The sequence below is a fragment of the Tympanuchus pallidicinctus genome, unplaced genomic scaffold (assembly GCF_026119805.1).
Source record: "Tympanuchus pallidicinctus isolate F22 unplaced genomic scaffold, pur_lepc_1.0 scaffold22, whole genome shotgun sequence".
Lineage (NCBI taxonomy): Eukaryota > Metazoa > Chordata > Aves > Galliformes > Phasianidae > Tympanuchus > Tympanuchus pallidicinctus.
In genome coordinates, this window is record NW_026294739.1 from 3,405,843 (window position 1) to 3,427,556 (window position 21,714).

General features: G+C 46.0%; 1 long non-coding RNA gene across 2 annotated transcripts; it reads right to left on the reverse strand.

Moving 5' to 3' along the window:
- Nucleotides 1–13,565: 13,565 nt before the first annotated feature.
- LOC128082478 (uncharacterized) lies at nucleotides 13,566–21,528 on the reverse strand. Of its 2 annotated transcripts, none has more exons than XR_008207689.1 (3): nucleotides 21,381–21,528; nucleotides 18,872–19,488; nucleotides 13,566–17,057 (listed from the first exon to the last, which is right to left on the reverse strand). It is a non-coding gene; the product is annotated as an uncharacterized LOC128082478 (long non-coding RNA). The 2 variants fall into 2 exon arrangements; XR_008207690.1 differs by lacking the exon at nucleotides 13,566–17,057 and having other exon boundaries at nucleotides 18,016–18,963; nucleotides 19,372–19,488.
- Nucleotides 21,529–21,714: the final 186 nt, after the last annotated feature.

The following is a 21,714-nucleotide window of genomic DNA, read 5'->3' on the forward strand; positions in this document are numbered from 1 at the left end:
TATATTAAATGTTTGTCGGTTCACCCAGAGGGTGGTGAGGCACTGGCACAGGTTGCCCAAGGAGGCTGTGGATGCCCCATCCCTGCAGGCATTCAAGGCCAGGCTGGATGTGGCTCTGGGCAGCCTGGGCTGCTGGTTGGTGACCCTGCACACAGCAGGGGGTTGGAACTGGATGAGAACTGTGGTCCTTTTCAACCCAGGCTATTCTATGATTCCTTTAAATTCAAGCCACAAATGCATGGCTTGCAGGGCAGGTGTGCAGTCTCCTTTAAGAGGCCAGCGGATGGCGATGTGAAGAGCAAAGACATCTTGGGCACCCAGGCCTCCTGTGGACGAGGTGGCAGTTTCCCTTTCCACCTAAACACACCGCCATTAAGCAGCATGTGACCACAAGTGACCCAGATGTGATGGAATATTGAAGGCTTTTCTGTTATCGATAACACTTAACTACAAGTCTGCAGGTAGGAAGGCTCCCTCTTTTAGCCCTCTTGTCTTGCATGCCAGTTACCAGATGGGAATCATGCTATTTTATAGCCACTCATTCAGAAATTGCAGCCTTCAGACCAGGTATCAGCCTCCCAGCGGCCAGCATTGTGCAAAAAGCTGCACCATCCTCAGCAGGGGAAGAGCGAGGTAGTTTCCAGACTGCTGCTTTTCTCTAAATCTTTCCCTCTGCCTACCTTTCCCTCTTCTCCTCTGCAAAAAAAAACTCATGCCACCTTCTGGAACGATCTGCAATTGCGGCAGTGCAATTGCTGCCTGTGGAAGGGGAATGCTTGGAGCCCTAGGAGCCTGCTGATAGCCCTCCAGGTCTGGGGGCAACTGCACAGATCCTGCTCTGGGTCTGGGTAGACTTCCACCCCCTACATCAAACACATAGGCACTGGGGCTGTGTCTTGTCACAGCTGTCAGTCTTTCCCCATGTCTGTCTAATTCAACAGATGAGCCACTTTGGTTTGAGACAGCTACATTTGACATTGGCTTTGTTTCAGCTGCTCTTTTACCTGGCATAATCCCCTCAGCCTCCAGTGCTTTGCCTGGGAGCATCACTTCAGCCCACCAAGACTCACATATCTCTCCAGTCAGTTTTATTTACCAGCTTCAGACAGCAAAATCCTAAGGCATGTTCTCTAAATACAATACTGCCTCGTGGGCTTCAGACGTAGGAAGTGCTGAGGTCAGGGAGTTATGCTAGATAACAACACAATTCATCTGGATTTTTACTATAATAATTATGTCAAAGCTCTGCAGAATCTCTAACATGTTTATCTCTAGTCGTTGCTCCATGTAGGTGAGGATATACAAATCACATTGCAAATCCGAGGAACGTGGTCCCTTGAGGTTTTCAGTGTTCGTACAAAGGAGCTGAATTAACCACCAAAACACCATGTGTGTTCATAGCTACATGTATGTATAAGTTGCTTAAAGTGGGAGATTGGCCAAGGGCAGCCAAGCAAGCAGGGAGGGGATATGTCCAGCAACAACCAATGCTATTTGACCCATGTGAGCCCAGTCTATCCAGCAGTGTTCTACCTCCAGCCCCCTCACCTCTGCAGCTTCTTCCATCAGTACTCAAAGAATGGCCTTCATGGGTAACAAATGTCTTCAATTTCTTTCGTAGTCCGGGGCTTTTTATGTTTCATTGATTTCAAGGGTGGCATTTCTCTATTAAATCCTTCTGCTACTTAAGACTGCCCTGTCTTTAAGCGGTTCCTCTGAGCAGGTTCCACTTTTCAGGTTTCTTCCTGCTTAGATGATAGCAATTGGTTGGTTTTTTGTTTTTTTTTTTCCCAGTCAGTTTCCCAGCCCATGCTGTGCAGTTTAGGTTGCTCCTACAGAGTACTGACCATCCACATGATGAATGAAACCTGATTCTCTATGGGCCTCAGTCCTTACTTTCTACACCTGCTAACTCATCTGGACCTCTGTTCTGCCACTGATTCTCCAACATTTTCTTCTGTTTCTCACTCCTCATTGGAGGTTCCATGACCAGATTCAAAATAGGCAGAATACAAGAAGAGCCATTAATATCTACTGCAGGGCTCCTCATTCTTGCAAGGATTGCAGGAGCTGAATTGTGCATCCTTTGTACTGAAGTGGAATCAACCCATGCCTTTCAGAGTGAATGTGAGAAGGAAAACTGGAGGAAACACTCAGGCAGAGCATGGTCACAACTCTAGTCAAAACACTTTATGTCCACTAGAGACTCCGTTCTAAGAGGGCATTTCTGCACAGCCTCGCAGTAAAGTGATTCTGTACATCAGTTCTGAGAAGGGCTGAGATGATAATAATCCACTCAGTGCCTTTTTTGAGGAGTGTAGTGTTAGCAAGGATGTCTATAAGGATGCTGTGGGAGGTGAAAGAGGGTCTCTCCCTGGAGGCAATCAAGGTCAGGCTGGATGTGGCTCTGGGCAGCCTGTCTGGTGGTTGGTGACCCTGAACACAGCAGGGGGGTTGGAACCAAATGATCATTGTGGTCCTTTTCAACCCGGGCCATTCTATGATTCTGTGATTCTATGTCTTCTGCACTGCTGGTCCAGCTCACATAATGCAGCTGGGGCTGCATCCCTGTCTTGTGCATCCCTGCCAAGGAGACACCTCATCACTGCATGTCTTGTGGGCATGGCCACGTGTTTTATCTCCAAACACTTCTTAAGGATCACACGTGGGCTAAAACTGACTGCAGTGGTCAGCAGAGTGCTTTCCCTGTGAGACGTATCGATGGCTTTCTCATCTAGTGCCTTGCTGTGTCAGCCCTTCTGAAGATTCTCTTGTGATGAGCATCGAAATAGCTCTCGTCTCTACACGGCCTTCAAGCTCTGCTCTTTAATCACTGAGCTGCACTTGCCTTAAGGGGGGGAGCACAGCAAGCTCAGCCCATGGGACGAGGGTCATGGGGTGGCTGAGTCTTGTAGGGATGCTCAAAGGGCAAGCAGGTAAAGCAAAGCACTTGCACACTGGCCTAGCGTGCCAGGCTCTCCAAACACCTATTCCAAAGAGTAGATCCATCCGCAATTAAAACTGTATCTGTTTGCTTTCACGAGATTGATTGCACGTTTAATCAGTCGCCGTTTGTACATAGGGTATCACTGAAAGGGAGAGATAATAAAGAAATCATTCTTTTAAAGGAGCAACTGCATTGCAGATCAATTTCTTCAAAACCTTCAAGTGCGGAGAAATCCTATGGGATGAATATTTCATAAGGGGAATAGCACTGTTAAATTAATAAGAACTCTGCATGCCTAGTTATGAACTACAATGGTTGCTGAAGTTGTTAGAAAAAAAACTGGCCCTGTTCATACTTCAATTAATGATGGAGTCGTAGCTGGACCCTGGGGGAAATGCAGGAGGAAATGGGACCCTCCTGACACGAGTGGGTAATAAGAGTTGGGTGGACATGACTGCCAGATAGCCTTAGAGGTGAGGTCCCTCAGCCGGGAGGATGGAGATGCTGACATTGATGATGCCAAGCATTTCTTACTGCCTGTCTCAGGCTGCAGGAGGATGGTGTGAGGAGCTGGAACGATGTGGAGTGCTGGTTAAGGTGGAAGCCTTCATCCCACAGCATCATGCAGATTCACCTGGAGTGGGAGGACACTAATATGAGAGCAGAGACTTCAGACTGCCCTCATCCCTTCCCGTGACAGAGAAGATCCTTCCTCCTGTCCTCTCCAAATCCCATCCCAGTTCTAACTTCTCCCCATTCCCATGCTAAGCCCCACCTTCTCCTTTCCAAAGCAATACAGTGCCACTGAAAATCTTCCAGCTCACTCCACATATTCCCCCTTCCTTCCCACCCCACAAAGCCTATTTCCTTGGCTGGCAGCTCATCAGCCAACCCCAGCTTGGTGACAAGTCAGCATCTGCTTCTCTCTTCCCAAACTTCAGAGGAGGAACCAGTCAGCCCTTACCCAGCAAAGACAGAGGAAGTTTGATACCACCATACTGATCTTCCTCTTTGAAATCTCTTTTTTTTTCTTTTCTGAGTAGTGCCAAATAAAAATAGAACAAAAATATGTATCACTGTTTTCTACTTGTCGCTGATTTGTCTACTTGGGCATTATTTTCTTCAGCAGGGACGAGGGCGAGGCGCACAAAGGGGACAGAGGCATGGGATAAATAAGTAAGAATGTAAAATTGGGTGTTTTGATTTTTTTTTAATGTTAACTAGATAATGTATTCATAATCTTCCCTGCTTACGACAGAAAAAAAATGAGTGCTTGCCTTTTGAAGCCCTCATCTGGCAGAGAGAGATAGCAGATTTCTAAGAGCATTTTTTATGCTCCTTTGATGACTGCGAGGGGAAAAAAAATATTCAGAGAGCCGAAATGACATTTTTCTATAAATTTCACACAGCTCTGCAGGCATGTAGGCATGGAGGCATTCATTAAGATTAGTTGGAATTACTTAAGCACCGTGAATTTTCTCCATCAAGTTGGTAACTGGAACACTGCGGATTAGTTATTGATCAGCTGCCATTAATACTTGGGGCTCTTTCCATGCCTGTTGTTGGGCTTTTTGTTGATTCTCCCCCCTTCTCTTGTGTGAGCCGAATCTGTGAAATTCGCAAATTAAACAGGCGCTCTTCAGTCTCTCCTTTGTTTCGGCGCACAAAAAATGAGAACAGAAAAAAAAAAAGAACCCCTTTGTTACTGCAAATCTGTATCTACTCTGCCTCACTGCTTCCCTGCTCCGCTCCCCATTGTGGAGTGGCACATCCCAGATTTCGGGCTGTTTTGCAGCCTTTGCCATGTCCCTTTCCAGCAGTGCCCATGGGCTGTGAGCACACCAGTCCCATGGATGGATGGAAGGGTTTGGGAGGCATCGAGGTGTGAGGTCTTGGTTTGCATCCTGGAAGGAGGACTGGTGGATGTTGTGCTGACACACCTGGTAGGTTGCTGGAGACAACAGGAACTCCATTCCTGGCATCTTTCCTCTACACAGGGGGATGTGGCAGTGTGTGAGGCTGAAGGGTTGTACAGCTCGCTGCTGACCCAGCTCCATCCATGGCCAGGGACTCAGAGCAGAAGCTACCAGCTCCCAGCCCATTCTTCTTGCTGGTGTAACAAAGAACGTTCTTTGCAATGTTTGATTCCTTTGCAGATATCTGAGCCCCCATCCACCTCTGCAAGTCTTTTACCTTGCTCTTTATCACTGCTTCCCATTGAAAACCTCATGGTTTTTAACGACGCTCATAGCAACCATGGCCAAAGAGCTGGGCCCTTCCAAGCCCACCTTCAGTCAGCTGTGCTGAAGGTACCCAAATACCTGAGAGCAGCAGGGCTGTCACCACTTGTGATGTCAGTGAGATTTACCCTACCACCCCAGCTGTTTAACCATGGTTCCCAAAGGTGCTTGCTCCCCTCCTGCGCCCTCTCACATCTCCCACTGAGGCACTGCCCTTCTCATAGGAGCACTGTGTCGTGAGCAGCCTTGTTGGGATGCTGCTGTCACTGGGTGGATTCTGGATGCCAGACTCTGATCTCCACTGGCACATTCAGCCCACAGTGGCCATACAGCAGAGCATAAGACACTTCCACCTGAGCCAGGAGGAGGCATTCCCACACAGTCAGGCAGCCAAAAACTTATTAAATTCACTGCAGGATACGCCCCAGAGGAGTTCCACTCAGTTGAACCTAATCTCCAGACACAACCCCTGAGCAAAACTCCAGCTCCAGTAGGAACCACACACTGGTCTAGTTTTGGCTATTTGTGTGAGCACGCTGAGTTCTGCACAGCTCCTGTCACCTTCACCTTTTCTTCCTTCTCTTTGCCAAAAATCCCCTGCACAGAGGGCCCTGAAGAGGATTTGCCACGTTTTTGTTCAGAGCATCTGTTCCCAGGAAGGTTCCTAAACAAATGACCACGGATGGCTTTGCAAATGAACAGCATACAAAGGAGCACCAGGCAGCTGCTGCTACAGGAGCAAATAAAGCTTCCTTCCCCTGTATGCATCTTCAAAAACTTTGTGTTCTTCCTTTACCTGCTCTTCCGCAGAGGTCTCTCAAGGCACTGGGAAGAGTCTGGGTTCATCTGACCGCCTTGCACCCCCCTGGGATGCCCTGCATTGAGCTCCAAGGTGCAACTTCCCATCTGCAGGCTGCAGACAGCCTCCATTGGACAGACAGAGGTTTGAGTGAATCCATTTGGATGTTTTCATTTTCAAAATGCAGTGTATAACAGGGGAAATAGCAAACAAATGCTCTGTGCTAGAGAAGGATGAGAACAGGAATTGTTTCCTCACTGGGCATGAAGCTCGAAGGTGATTGGTCTGTTCTCATTAGGATAGCATATGACTGCTCTGGTGGGAAGCCAACAGCAGTGTCCTTCCCAAGTTTGAGTCGTTAGAGCTGAAAGGAAGACAGGGCAGTGCAAGAATCACATCTGCAGTGGGGAAAGCCAGGTTCAGCCCAACCTCTAGACCCTCTAGATGCCAACTAGCACAATTTATGAAGCATCCTTTTGTGCTCCTCTGCTTAAGCCCTTGAAATCAAGACCTCTTGTTATTCTATTCCCTGCAGCACGCTGTGAGGCTCCAGGGGCTCCTGCAGTTTCCCCTTCAGCCATTCCCGTGTAGCCTAAATGCCATTCCCCACAGCAGAAGCAGGAGCAGAGCCTTTATAAACAACCAGGCAGCTTTTCACCAGCATCCTGCGGCCGGCAGAGAGCCACAAGAATTTTATAGGCTTCAACCCTATGTGCCTTATCAACTCTAATGAACCCATGGTCCTCATCTGGAGCCGGCTGCTCACTGGAATTGGCCACCAGGGACAGCCATCGAGGGGGAAACATGGTGTTGGACGTGGAAACCAGCCTTGGGTTTTGCTGTCTGGCAACGCACCAGTTCACAGGGCTGGTAGGAAAGCTCTTAATTATCTCTCCTTCGGGATGTATAAAGTCCCGTGGAATGTCTTGCTTGGGATGTCTGCTCCTTTCCTTCACAATTGCTGCTTCATGTGATATTTCTCCCAGGGGATGCCGAGCCACGGCTGGCCTGGCTTTATGCACCACTCTGGATCCAGTTCTCCAGGGATGTTTCACCTGATGGATGTCCTCACGTCCTACCAGGGACCACTTAGAAGCCAGGAAAAATAATTTCCTTTCTGCTTGTTTTTCAGATTTTCTGTTTTCCATACATTCTCTTTCCCGAGGCATCCCAAAATACTGCCTTGCTTTTGCACAGACACTGCACAACTCCAGGGCACAGGCATCACCTTAATAGGAGGTGATGTCGAGTGAGCAGCGCAGAGTGCTGAGGATGACCTTGCGTTTGCATTCCTAGCTGGGTCAGTTTTAAACAAAGAAATGCTATTTCTGAAAGGCTGAGCAATGAAAACATGGAAATGAAATGGCAAGCTATTTCCTAAGGGAGCCACGTCACAGGAAGAAAATCCTGAAACGATATTTTTTTGCATTCAGAATCCATCCCTACCTCTCCCCTCACCTTTTCTTTCTTTCTTTCTTTCTTTATTTTTTTTTGGGGGGGGGGGGTCAAGAAAGCAGTTCATCAAGTGCATTTCACATCTCTTTAGAAAGGCTTTATTTGGTGGAGGATGGGAAAGCAAAAAATAATACTTCAATGAAAGCATTTCTGCTAGCTCTCGATTCAACACTTCCAGCAAAGTTAAAGGAGACATTGCTGAGATACCTTTGAAAGATTCTCCGTGGCCTTCATGGGGCTTTGGGAGGGCCTGAACCCAGCACGTATGACAGCAGGACAACCCAACATCCTTTGTGTGTTTGCTACGACCAGAACCCAGCCATCACACCTCAGGTGCCCACCAGGTATTCTTGTTGCTCATGCCTTTCCCCTTCCCAAAGCTTTGGTCTAGGCTAAGGGAAGTTCCCAAACTGTTGCCTTGGGAGTGTCCTGATCTGCTTCCCACCAAAGCAAAACATTTCTTCTTTGGAGCAAGCACCAAGAGGGCAAAGGGAACTATCTGGGACCTGGCAGAAGTCCTTAAGATGCTTGGAACAGACCGTGGCATACCTGAGCATCCCTTGCATCTACAAGATGCATTGCAGGCTTGCAGCCAAACCAACCTCGTGTTTAAATGAAGGGTTTGTTGTTCTGGTGAAGGCCGTGAAATTGTCAGCTTCAGAGGCACCTGAATCCAAATCGAAAGCCTAAATTATTCAGCCATGGATTGTGAGAGCTGCAGCTGAGCTGTCTTCTCCCTCCTCCCTCCTTCCAAGCCCAGCTCCTTGTGCCCTTGGTGCTCACACAGCTCTAGCAGAGCACATAAGGAGTGGGCAGAGGCAAACATGCACAAATGAGAGGTGGCGTGTCCAGTTTTACAGGCTGCATGGCTTCCTACAACCACAGAATCACAGAATGGTTTTGGTTGGAAGGGACCTTAAAGTCTATCTGGTTCCAACCCCCTTCCATGGGCTGGGACATCTCCCACCGGAGCAGTCTGCCCAGGGCCCTATCCAACCTGGCACCTCCAGGGATGGGGCATCCACAGCCTCTCTGGGAAGTCCATCCCAGCCCCTAACTACTATCTCCCAGTTTCCCTCTTGAAAAGCGATTTCTTGAAGAACAGGGATGGATTTTCACTCTTAAAAACTGAAGCTTTCTGACATCTTCTGGTTTTCAATCAGAATGAAATACGTGACTGATTCTTTGGCCAAATACTTTCTAACAGCAGAAGGCTAAGTCCTGCTCTGTGCAGAATTTTCAGGTGTTCATTGGCCACATGAGGTTCCTATCAAAATGCTGAACAGCTGAATAACAAGCACTCTGACAAAAAACAAAGTCCTCTGCAAGCAACAACCAAACAATTCCAGACTTGCCAGATACGTAGGCTTCTGCATTCACTTAACTTTCTGAAATAATTGGCATTAAAGTATCTTTTCCTTTTTTTTTTTTTTTTTTTTTTTTTTTTTTTGTTGAAAAGGGTCTGCACATTGGTTGCAGAGTTTGATTGTCATTAGTTTCAATTCCTTTTTTTTCCTCTTAGGGCCATATGCTTGGTTTGAAGATGTGGGAATATCTCAAGCACTGCCAATGAAATATTTAGGATTTCCTAAAGAGATCCTGAGTAAATTCCCTCTAAAATATGCCCCCAAACAACACAGCAAATGGGTTTCAGTGCTGGTGAGACAGGCCTGAGAGCATGAAGCACCCTCATGCCCACCAGCCCGACATCCCGGGGACATCACAAACAACAGCAGCAGCTTCTGTTCACATGGGTACCTGACTCCCAAGATCTGGAGACCTCAAGCACTGTTTCCAAGTGATTTTCTCCAGCAGCCTGAGGACATGTTGTTTTCCCAAAGTACCCATGAAAACCATGGACTCTCCATCAGTACCTTGAGTGCTGTGTGACTCTGCTTCCTGATTTACACTGGTTGCGCCCAGGTATGAACTCAGCAGAAATTCTTCTTCCCATTGAGCAATCCTCCAGGAGATGCACTGGAAGAGCATCTTCATCTCTGACCACTGCTATTTGACAGCTGTGCTGGGAAGCGAAGTGCCTTTGAGTTGTGCAGCCTTTGGTCACTCTGCTGGGACATGACCAGGAGATGCACAGGATGAGAAAGACCCAAGATGATCCTGCATGGACATGCAAACCTACAGTGGGATTCAGGTTGCCCTGTTTCCTCAAGAGCCAAACTAAAACTCCTTACAAGAGGATCTGCAGCCTGTTGCAGCTAGCCTAAATCATGGAATAAGATTGGAAAGACCACTAATCTCATCTGGTCCAACCATCAACCCATTCTAGTCTAGACCATGTCCCTCAATACCTCATCTCCATGGTTCTAGAACACCTCCAGGCACCTCTCTGGGCAGCCTGTGCCAGTGCCTCATCATTCTTTCTGAGAGGAAGTTTTCCTAATATACAACCTGTTTAAAAATCTCTGCCCTATGTGTTCGTGCCATCCACAGGAATGCCCAGTTCACATCTCAAAGCCTGCCAAGTTTTCAGCCTCAACGAAATCTCCTGGCAATGATTTCCAGCAGCAAACTGTGTGGAAAAAAAAGAAGTATTTCCTTTCATCAGTTTTCACTGTGCTGCCCTCATTCCCAGCTCACGAGAACAGAAGTTCCCAATCTGCTTTCCCTGTTTCACAGTGTGCTGTGCATGTTTCTGTCCCCATGCACCGCTGTCCTGCGGAGGCTGCTGCGCGTTGTCGGCAGGGAAATCTGCAGAGGCTGGGAAGTGAAACACTTGGAGAATATCAAATGTATGCAAAAGCAAAGCAAATAACACTGGGGAAGCAGTTCTGATTGGCTTGTGCCTCTGTTGAGTTGGTGGAGTTGGACTGCCTTGTGTTGGGCGCGTTGTCCCTTGGTCTCTTGGTGACCTTGCAGGGTCCTCTTTAGGGCGGTTCTTCCTCCCACCTCTCTGGATATATCTGTCAAGTGTGTTTTACACATGCACTGGTGCAATTTCCCTTGCCATTTGTATTCCGTCTGCCTTCAACAAATTCTGAAAACCTTGCCTGGGCTGCCTCATTTGTATGCACTTAATCTGGCTTTATCCTGTTTTATGGAGCGTCTTCTTTAAATTGATTCAGGCAAAAGCATAGCAGGGGCTTTGCATAGATTTCGCATGCATGACATTTCTGCACAGTTGGTCCCATTATACACCATCCTGAGCACACTCTGCCCATAAACACACCATATTAAACAAGAAGAAAATGAATCAAAATAAAGAGAGCTACGGAAGGAGGAGGAGGGAGAGGGCAAGGAGGAAGAGAAGTGACCACTGTCCACCCCTTCGGCATCATTATGGGAGTGATTTTCCAGTTTCACTCACTGAGCATCCACTGGCTTTATGTCCTCTGTTGTCCAGAGCCAGGCCTTGCTCTGCTGGCTCCACAGTGCAGGATCATACCCTGTGGGGGGGCTCAGGAAGGGACCAGAGCATCCCCAGAACTCCTGGTGGTGTGGAGAAGGCACCAGAAGCATCTCTTTGGCCACACCACCTCCACACCGGTAATAAACCCATAATCCAACAAAACCAGTGTGAATTTAGTTGCGATGCCCTCTGTGATCACTGCCTGCCTGAACTGCCAGAATTATTGCTGAAAATGTTGTGCCTCTGCCTAGCATACATAAGCGCATGCTTTCTGTGGCTATGAAATCTAAGTAGGGGCAGGTGTGATCAGGTGAATGCTGCTTATTCAGTGTGCCTAGGCAACAGCAAAACACATTATTCAATGTTTTATTAGGGAGAATTAATATTTCTTTAAATGTCCGCTAATGATTTAACAATATTATTGTTATGTTAAGGTTGGGGGAATTAGAGAAAGAGTACTTGTGTTAATATGTCAACACATTAAAAACGCAGCTCCATTTAAGCAGACACTTAGGTTAATGTGTTACATATTAAAAAGTCCAATTTCCTTTGCTGGCTACAAATCACGGCCTAGATTATTGACGTGAATGATTTGCAGTGCACTGTTTTACTTTTTCTTCTTGGCATTTGTACGTTCCGCTTGGTTTGTAACGATTGGAGCTCTGGCCCCATAAAGTTCCTCTACCCTGAAAATATTAAGGCCATTTTAGAAAAAACAATAAGAGAGAAGAAAACACTGCATGCTGCCATGCTCTGACATGGGAATGCACGACTGTCTGAAACGCTGTGCTTGGGATGGCAGCCCTGAAGGAAAGCCCCACAGAGCTCTGTGGGAGGGATATGGCCACTTGAGGTGGGATGGGAGTACTGCAGGCTGATGGAGGTGAAGCCAAGCCATTAGCAGAGTGCAAAGGGGAGCACTAGAAAAGCAATGGGCTCTGGAGGACAAGCCGTGCATACATGTAAGCTTTGCAGATAGCTAACTGTAGAGTGAGTTTTGCAGTGATTGCTCTCCCAAAGCCCCAGCCAGAGGGCCAGCACCGTGCCTATAGCCATGGGTGATGGAGTAGCCCATGTATCTCATGTCCTTCATGCCCTTCTCCCTTGCTTTAGGCTAAAGCAAGGTGACTCAGGAGACTCCTTGGAGTCACTCTGAAAATGCGAGCCTGTAAGTGTGACTCTGGCAGGCAAAGAAAAGAAAACCCCACTTGTCTAAAAGAAATTTATGACAATGTATGGGTGAAGCAGCATGATGCAGGGCAAAAGTGAGGAACAGCGAGCCCTGCAGCTATAATGCCTGTGCCTTGTAGGGTTCCCATGGTACAAATGCTATTTCTGTTGTTTATTTTTAGTCTGAAAACTCATATAATGAGGCTGAAAACTACTGCTTAGGAGGCTCATATCAAGTAGGGGTGGTATTTAAAGGTTTCAGCTTAGGGAATCCCTCCTGTTTCTGGGAGAAAAGCTGGGCAGCAACTTATGGCCTGAGGAACTTCTGGGGACATTTCTGGATTCCAACCCACGTGGAATAGCATGCTAAGCTATTCCTTCTCTGCAATGGTCCTGCATCACACCCATCACTCATCCTCCGGGAGCCACGGAAGATTCAAGGGGAACTCTGAAATCTAGGTTGCCTTTAAAGTTTTCTGATGAGCAGGAGATGTTTATCTGCCTGGCTGAGCTGTGGTTCAAAGACCTGATAGCTGTGTGTACAGCGCAGAGATGAATTCAGTATACATTTCTGAATCGACTTTTTTGTACACCCGTCATCAATAAACCCTCAAAGTCACTTGTGTCAGAATCAAAACTAGCTATGGAAATCATTACATCTACAGTCAGTAATTGATAACATGCATTTCAAATGCGGAAATGAATTAGCTTTCAGTTTATGGGGGGATTTCAGGCTGGATCCAATTTCATTAGGCAAGAAATTCAAATAATGAACGAATAGCCTTTATTGTTTTGCTTTTAAAAGGGAATTATTTGTTATCTTTTTTAGCCTCTTTCCAAAATCATCTTTCTTGTTGTCTACAAAGTTTAACGAGCTCAAAAGTAATCTTCTGGTTCAGTAGGATGCAAACTTCCCACTTCCTACATCTTTTAACTCTCTGGAGCGCGGGGCTCTCAGATCAGCTTTGCTCTTAGGCAGCAGACGCAGGATGTTTTGCACCCCCATCGTTAAGCAATTAAGCTTCTCTGCCAATTCCACAGCATCCTGAAGCTCTCTGCCCATGCTCAAAGAGCTGAGAGCCTCCCTGACACCCACATATGGACATATATCTCACCAACCTCCGAGGACAAGGAACAGGGAAGGGAGCAGCCTGGGATGAGTTGCAAGCTTCAGATTTGTTCTCCCCTTTCCTCCCATCCCAACCCAAGCTGGAGCAGTGGGAGGTGGGCTGGGACAGAGCACATCTCAGTGAGCAGAGAATGTGAAACAGTTGTTGTTGCTGCTGCTCGGGCCAGTTGAAATATTTCATCTTGGATTTGAACAGTAAAGTGAAAAAATAAGTAAATAAAGACACCCCCACCAGCTTCGTTTTATTTTAGCTGCAGAATTATGCTGGTTTGAGCATAGGAAACACAGCTGCCAATCTCAGTATGTCACAGTGCAGCACTTTTACAATTTGGACTTCTTTTGTCTCTTGAGAGAAAAAAAAAGACATAGGCCAGGAAAGAAGCGAACTATAAGCCTCTTTTGCAAAAGAAGTTTTATTTTTGACCAAAATTTGAGAAAACCGCATATTATTTCAGATATTCCCCAAACTTTCAAGTTTTACCCACCAATGCAGAGACATTTCTGAATTTCAAGGCCACTCTGTAAGACATAGTACTCTATAAAATGCATCTCCCTTTCCATCCTGCTCTACTATGTGCCCCAGAATGAAAGGCTGCAGCATCGGGCTCTTGAGCAGGGCGTCTTGAACCAATATACTCATGGAGGCTTCCCAAATTCTTCCTTAAGCCTTCTCTGATCTTCTCATAGCCTGGCAGAGATGTCTCTGCTGCTTGCTAGGATGTCTCTCCTGATACCTCGCCCAAATCAGCAGCATGCACACTTCCCTCTCCTATCCTCCACGGACCTACTGAACAAAACCTTCTCTTTGCTGTTGCTAAATATATATCCCCATCCGGTGGTGTGTTTTCCCTTCAGTGCTCTCTTCTGTGTATTAAGCAGCCCCAGTCCTCTCAATCTTTACTTCCAGGCTGTATTTTCTCCATCTCTGACAACTCCTGCTGCCTCCCCCTGGTTTCCTTCTTCCCACCTCTGCAGTGAAGCAGTGCAGGACAGTGCCTGCTGTCTGCGTCCCCATCACATTTTCTTGTATTTCTGTTTTTCAGAGCTTTTCATGACATTATCAGCACCACCTTGAATTTAAACCCTCTCCTCCTGTGCACCCACAGTTCCTTACTATTGCAGAACAAACCACATGGTTTGGAAGACTATCTTCACTCCATCCCTTGGAACATGAGCAGAAATGCTCAGCAGGATTATCTGCCAGACCAGCTCTTGTGAAACCTCATATTTAGGCTCTCTGAACCATTTCTTGGAAGGAAGAGACTGACTTCTTTTACTCCCAAGTGCTTGACTTGCAGAGGGACTTGGTAGGGCACCCATCCACCTAACCTCAGCCATCTTCAGGGTGGTCAAACAGCGTCCAGGGCTGCTTCAGGGACAGCCAGATCCCTAGACTTGGTGCAAGCCTATCAGAGGTGTCTTCAGTAGGTGGGAAAAGCTGAGTGCTGAGAGAGCTGACAGACTTTTGATGTGTCTCAAGCTGGTGGTAGTCTGGAGGAAGAGGAGGATGCTGTACTAGAGCTCAATGCAGCCCGGTATGCAAAGACCACATGGCAGCAAAGAGAATTTATTTTGTTCTTCGACCATCTTTAGTGAGATTTATTTTAAAAAATGTATAAACTCAACAAACATCAATCTGAAATTCATAAAATTTATAGGAGAGAAGAAGAAAAAAAAAGAAAAAAATCCCACAGCTCCTCTATTGTTTGCTCTGGGCAACATCCCAAACTCACACCGAACTGCAAGAGTGATCTTAGCTGGCCTGAAAACACTGAGGCTATTAGAGAAATTGAATCCAGACCTTTCAAAAAATCATTTAGAATTACAGAGGAGCCCATATGGTTAAAGAATATTAAAGTCATAGAGTGAAGTACTCAGAACCTAGGAAGTCTGAGATTTTTTGCTTGCAAATGTGTTCCCAACAGGAGTGGCAAAAAACAGAACTCAGACATAAGAGCCACTCCTTGCTCCATTTCCAATATCGATTCATGAGTATTTCTCAATGGAAGCAAATAAGGCTCTATGGTTTTCTTTAGCCTGTCTTAGGTGAAAGGGCAGCTTTTTACCCTCCTTTGCCCTGTGATGCAGAGGGACACTGTGGTTGCTGGATCCGTGGACATCATGTGCCAGGCCCTTGCTGTGCTGTGACGGGTACGCGGCTGCAAAGCAAAGTTATTTTGGCTCTCCTCTGTTTAGCAGGGTGGAAGGTTTTTAGCAATTCTAATTGAAGAAGGTCCAAAAACATCAAAAGCCCTCTTTGGTTGCTGCAAACCCCCTCGGGGTCATCCCGGTATGCCAAAATCAATAGTACCCACACTGTATTGATTCTGAAATTTGAGATTAAAGCCGATCGTTTCCTACTGCCGGTTGCCATCTAGAAAACCAAAGTAGGAATGGAAAATTCTCACTGAAAGAAAGGAAAGCAAAACAGGAAGAAAAGGAATTGAGTTATGTTCCTTTACAGAAAATAATCAGCTTTAACCAAGATGGGATTTAGGTCTTCACACACTGAGAGCAAACAGGACTGTTTCATTATCACTCAGCCAATGATTTTGGAATGAAGGATTAACAACATCTTAAACACATGCTTCCAATGAACTTCCAAAAATATAGGTTATTTTTCTCTACCAGGGATTAGAAGGATGTACAGTAATTAGTTCTGAAATATTTTGGCTGGATTATTGTGTACCGCTGTACGAGGGATGTGTAACTATCTCTCACCAGTCTGGATAATACGTTCCGTTTTGTACTACAAATTCACTTACATTGTCTGTGGATTTTCAAGGAGTATAAATAGAACAAAATCTCAATTTTCATTTGCTGGGAGTTTGTCAGAGCATATCCTTCTGAGAAAAAGAAAGGCAAATTTTGGTTTTCAGGCGGAAGACTTTAACATTGCAGAGCTATGGCCTACATTTTCTGAAACGGCTCCCAGTCTTGCTTGTGAAGTCCTGAGGTGTTCGGTTTTGATCAAGCCTGGAGGATATCAATGATTTTCTTGCTGAAGCCCTCAGGAAGCACGACAACTTGAAATACATTGGTTATTTGCCTGCACTTTGGCTTTTGCATGAAGGTGTCTTTGGACACATTTATGAAGCAGTTGGGCTTCTAAACACCTTGATAGAGACACACAGCATGAGGTGGAAACACTCAACACCTCTCAAGAGCAACAAATGGTTCCTGAATGTTGCTGTTTGGGAACCTGTGTGGGAGACTATGTCTGGCATGAAGACCTGTTGGATGAGTAGCTCATGATTAACATTCCTTTGGGATATGTAGCCTCAGTAGAGGAGCAATGACACAGGTGAGAGGCCATCCACCTCCTGGCATCAGTGGCTTAATGGAGCTCAGTACCAAACTGTGACAAGCTCCAAGTGGAAATCTCACCTGTAGCTCAGGGAAGGCTGTAAATCTCCCTAACAGTCAACAGGCAAGCCCTTGATGGAGGGGAACCCTCCTCCAGCGATGCTCCCATCTTGCCTGGATTGAGCCTTCCAATTCTCGTCCATGCATTGAACCTATTCCCTTACTGGAAGGGCTTTGTTTTCAGTTAGTTATGAGACATGCCCATCACAATGCCAAGCTCTCCTCCACTCAGGACCACCAAATCTCCCTTGGCTGGATGAAACCCTGCCCAAATATTCTGGCTCTCTTTACGAATGAGATCACCAGATTCACCCTCCAGGAAAAGCTGTTATTTCACATCTAATTTACAATGACTCTCTGTTTTGTTCTCAGAGAGCATGTGTTTCCAGAAACAAAGTCTTCATCTGCCAGATGCCAATGCTAGGAGCTCTTGTGCGTGATAGCCTCTCTGATACTGCCAGTTCCATATTTTGTAGCACTCCAGCATCAGCTGCTGTTGGTCTCAGCTCTAGAAAGTGTATGGAATATTTACAGCATCATCCCCTTTTATTTTCCGGGTCAACCAATCTTTTGGATTTGGCAACCTTAAATAAAGATGAAAGCAAAGTATCTTTCTCACGTAGCGCAGAGGAATTTACAGTCCAAATGAACTGATTTCAAGGAGCAAAAGAAGGGGGCTTTCAAGGTCTTATGTGTTACTTTTCTGTTTTCTGCTGTCTTGAGAAAAAAATGTAATATTTATAACAAGGAAAACCGCGTACAGTTAGACTGACATTTGGAGCCAACCTTCTGAGTTCTAAATATTCATGAAGCAAGGAGACTGCAAGCATCTCGACAGCAAGGAACACATTCCTTGAATGCATTTTCCACATAATTCTCTCTTTGCATTTATTACATTTCCTGTATTTTTGTTGCTTTAAATGTCTTCTCTTCATTACATGGCTTTTGAGATACGGAGATGTGTAAAATTGGCAATCTGCTGTAACGAAACACAGCACACGCTTATCCTGCACTTGGTCCTCTGCATCCCACTGCTCTGGCTGGCAGCGTGCCGACTGATGGGAAGGGGAGGCGGGCAGAAGGCAGAAGAACCTCCCCAGCCCCTAAGCTCACAAAATGAAGGACAGTTCCCCCATATTATTTACTTTTTCATGGCCATGCTCCCACCTGCACCCATAGCTTGGGCAGATGCTGCTTCCCTCCTGCACTGGCATTGCTGCCCTCCCAAAATTTTTATTTGCTGTTATTATTTCCCCTGAAGTGACACAACAGCTGAAATGAAAGAGCACAGGGGCCTGAAGCAGGAACATTACGCAATCTGTGTTGTCCTTTTTGCCTTTCCTAATAGCTCTGCCCCTGTACTCCTGTTGTGCCCTCTGCTGCCTCCCGTGCTGCCTGTCTCCAACTGCCTTTGACCACTCCAACATCTCATTTAGGAGGTAACAACCAATTTAGCTCCTTTCACAGTGAGTGTAGGGCCAGGTTGCTTTCCCCCCCATGTGCCTTGCTTTGCTTGCAGCAGTTCTGAATGCCCACTACCATCTTACCATGGTAGCTCAGCCCCAGGCCCTTCTTTCCTGGCCTGGCTGCAGCTCCTTGCTGTTGGCCATAGATGTGATGAAGCCAACAGCTTCACACACTTCTGGACTTGCCTTGTCATTGCACAGGGACACATCCCATGTTGCTCCATTCATTCTACCATGAGACTATGAGAGCAAGTTATGGAACCCCATTCCCCAGAACGTTTCATTTACCCACGAGTGCTAACTCTTCCTTCAATCCTATTTCCCACCAATGAACTCAAAGGCCAGCCCCAGCAGTCTTGTTTTTCCCTCTGTTTTGCCCATCTCTCTGGTGCTCGGGTGGAATGAGGAGCATTTGGCAGCAGCTTGGGCCCAAAACTTCTGGAGACATGTTGCTTGCGAACAAAGAACAAAATAATCTGTTTCTCTTTTTCCCTTTTCCTTGATTGCCCCTGCTTGTCTCTGCAGGCTTCCTGTCTCTGCTGTGTTTGGAAAGCTCAAGTGGTTTCAGTTTTCATGCTGCTACCACGCCTGTCCCATCTGTCTTAGGGCTTTGCATTTACCCTGGCAGGGTGTATGCTCCTCTCCTTCTCCCATGCCTGGAACAGCCTCTGCTTTTTACTTCTCTTTTACTTTTCCACCTCTTGGAGCCTCCTTGCAAGCCCAGCTTCAGTCCAAGCCAGAACAAAAACAACCAAAGACCTCAAAACCCTCCACAAACACACTATTTCTGCCCACCCATTACCATCGCTCCCAGATTTATTTATTTTTTCAATATCAAGGCTGGTTTATATGTACATATATTTGATCTCAGATGGATTATTGCAGCCAAAAAAAGAGTAAATAATGCAGCGCTGAATTACAAAAATGAATACCTTAAGATGAAACCTGCCTTAGCAGAGCTCTCTGAGAGTCGCTGCTCCATAATGCGAGTGGCTGTGATTTATGACCTTCTGATAAAGATACCCTGATGGAGAAAAGATGAGGTTATAGGTAGGCAGGAGAGATGTCGCACAGTTTATGGGTTTTGAACTTTTATTTTGGTACTAGAAGCACGAACATAAAAGGCTATTTATCAGAGCCAGGCAGAGAAAGAATTTATTTTCTGATGATTTTAATACATTACCACAAAATATTGCTGAAAAAGTTTGGTTTTCCAGCAAGACATTTCAGACCAACTTGCAGGTACGCTTTCTTCCAAAATTATTAATATTCTCCCTTATTCAATCTGACCCTGACAATAAGTATGGCTGCAAAAATGCCATTTTTATTCTTGATGTATAGAACTATGTATCAATACTTTTGGAAGATGAAGACATTGGAGCCTTTAGGCCTCGATGTGATAAATTGAGACTGTCTGAGGGGAGATAATTACCAAACAGCAGCAATTATCATCGTTGCTCGTTGAAAATCTCGGGTAATTTGCATGCAAGACTGTCAGGTTTGGTTTCAAGAAGGTGAACAAGCTGGATTGACAAATTTGTTAAATCTGCTGGAGAAGCACAGTTTAAAATAATAACAATAATTAGTAGTAATATAATTGATCTATTTTGTTCTGTGCATGACAGGAATTCACTTTAAATTGAACCAGCAAATTAAAGCAACATTTAGCATACCAAACAATATTGCTCGTGAAAACATCTATTTATATCTGCCAATAATTGTTATCCAACTCTGAAATATGCAGTGGATTATACAGTAACCTTGCAGTGCATCAAGGAAGCAGATTTCAATCGCTGAAGAATAGCTGAAATTTTCCAACTGAAGAGACTGTACCTAAAACATAGAGTTTGCTTCGAAGCCAGCTGCTGAACTGCCCACCAAACCTTGTACTGTAAATGGCCTTATTATTTGCATAAGAGAGGTTAAATGACATCCAGCTAGACAGACAAATTGGCTTTCTCATGGATATTTTCTCTTCCAAAATTAAATAAACCAGACCTGGAGGTTTTTGAGGATGGGAAGGATTGCTAACCATGACAGTTTGAGGGAAAATAGCCTGAAAATGAAGAAATGGGAAGTTGTGGCATGATGCTGGGAGCATAAGTGAGACTAATCCTTTTGTTCTTACCTCGCAGGGGTACCAACCAGCTCCCCCAACCAGCTCCGTCAAGACCTGCCTATGACTTTGCTATGTCATTCAGACCTGAATTTTAATATCCCAACAAAACCAGAGATGATCTTTGGGAAAGAGATACATAGTCAAGGCTGGATAGAATCATAGAATGGTTTCGGTTGGAAGGGACCTTTGAGATAGCCTAGTTCCAGCCTCTCAATAAGGAAGCAATGGTTAAGGAATGGATAAATAGGGAAGACTGAGGAGGTCTCTAGGGCAAGATTTCTCCCATGCCTGAAGAAGTCCTCTTGCCTTCTCTCCCTCGTGATGCTCAGCTTGTGGCCCTGCCTGCTTCTGAGGGCAATACAGAGCTTGGCACATAGTTTTCCAAGCTCTGCCCAAACTACATTGACTCAGATGGAGTGTTTTCTCTCACCTGTGAAGAAATCCCATTACCTGCCTTGGTCTGAGGCCAACATGCCCATCTGGAGCTGTGGTGCGAGCAGCACTACCAGCTGCAACAGCCCCAGAGCTGCAGTCCCACAGGATCCCTCCCCAGGTTCTGCCCTATCCACACAGCCTGTTGCAGCCTGTTTTATTTGAATTAGCTCTTGCTGATACTGTGCAGTCCTGTCCCTTCCCTTATCTTACCCCCCAGTGCCCGTGGTCAGGACAGGAGGTCAGAAGGTACAGCACAGATAAACCCTGAATGCTCCTTTGTGAAATACAGACAAGCTGGGATTTGTTATCTTCTTTTTGCAGCATCTGCCTACAAATCCTTCTGCAATATTCTGCACCTGAGTGCTCACCCAGGACAGCTCTGCCATGCATGTCAATGGGCAGCATGTGCCCATCCCACCCTGGTAGGCAGGGGGACCTGTTTTGAATGGAGACAAGCTCTTTGCACCCAGGTTTGATATACCTGTACATCAACATGTGATGGCAATGCAGCAGCATTGGGTAGGATGTAAAGCAGGCAGCCTCAGAATCAAGGAGAATTCCTACACCTGCAGATTTCCTACTGCTCTTCAGCCTTTGCTCTGTCCATCTGGCTTAGCCATTCACAGTCAGCCCAGAACCACAGACTCTGCTTCTGGAACATTTTGAATGCACCTCTAGCAAAGAGGTATGAAAACGTGGCGCCCCTCATCCAATCACATATAGACAGAACATGCTGCTTTGCACTCTGGGGCATTATGTAGAGCCAGGTTGATGACACAAGCTGGATCAATCATGCAGTAGCTCAACCTTGAGCTGGAAGTCACTGATATACCTAGAGTAGGAAAGTCTTTTCCCCTCTGCTTTCTTTTTCAACTAAGCAGGCTTACCTTGTGCATTCCTTCACGTCAACAAAAGGAAATACCCAGCACCAATGGCTTCTTGGAGTGTCTGCAAAGGTCTGACAGATGATGAACCATAGTGACTAAAACCAAGGAGCACAATGGACAACCTCCTTGTCCATGGGGAAAACTAAGACCCAAAGTCCCTCCAGGTCACAGACTGTTGTCCTGGTGCCATCACACGTGGCTTACTTGTCAGTGGTGCGAGCAGCTCCAAATCTTCTCCATTTGTACTCGGACAAGAGCCAAAGTCAACATTGCTCAGAAGTAATACAGCCAAATGGGACAGTGCTTTGGATGTGGGGTTTGTTTACTCCTATTT